Source organism: Ctenocephalides felis, unplaced genomic scaffold (assembly GCF_003426905.1).
Source record: "Ctenocephalides felis isolate EL2017-DRISC unplaced genomic scaffold, ASM342690v1 CF-g0.4_SCAFFOLD_01492, whole genome shotgun sequence".
In the NCBI taxonomy this organism is placed as follows: Eukaryota; Metazoa; Arthropoda; class Insecta; order Siphonaptera; family Pulicidae; genus Ctenocephalides; species Ctenocephalides felis.
In genome coordinates this window covers 40,136,750-40,137,223 of record NW_020537646.1, presented here as the reverse complement: position 1 = coordinate 40,137,223, position 474 = coordinate 40,136,750, and positions in this window count along the sequence as shown.

Here is a 474-nt window from a genome sequence, read left to right as displayed (position 1 = left end):
TTATTTAATTATCTTTTCCCGTGCTTTAATAATTATCAAATAGCCAAGTATAAAAATTATTGAAGCCTGTGACATTTTTAATTTATTACTTTTCCACTGAAGAAGATTTCTTTTGAAATTCCCACATCGCACGAATAAGTTTTATTGCACTCGTCTGCCATTTGTTGTCTTTCAATTAAAAAATAATACCATGATCATCGTATCAATTAAATTCGCCTAATGAGTGTGCAAGAGCTAATGGGCTTATAGATTTATTGCACGCCCATAAATTTTATTTTTATTAAATTACTCGTTGCACACATGTGAACAATAGAGATTTCAGGTGAATACATGTAAACGACTTTGTAAATAGTGAAGTACGATCACAAGATTGGGAATCTTGTAATTTTTTTTAAACACAATTTGATATGGTGAAACAATCACATTTTGAATTGCATTCAAGGTGCAGTTCATTGTAGTATGTACTAACTTTGT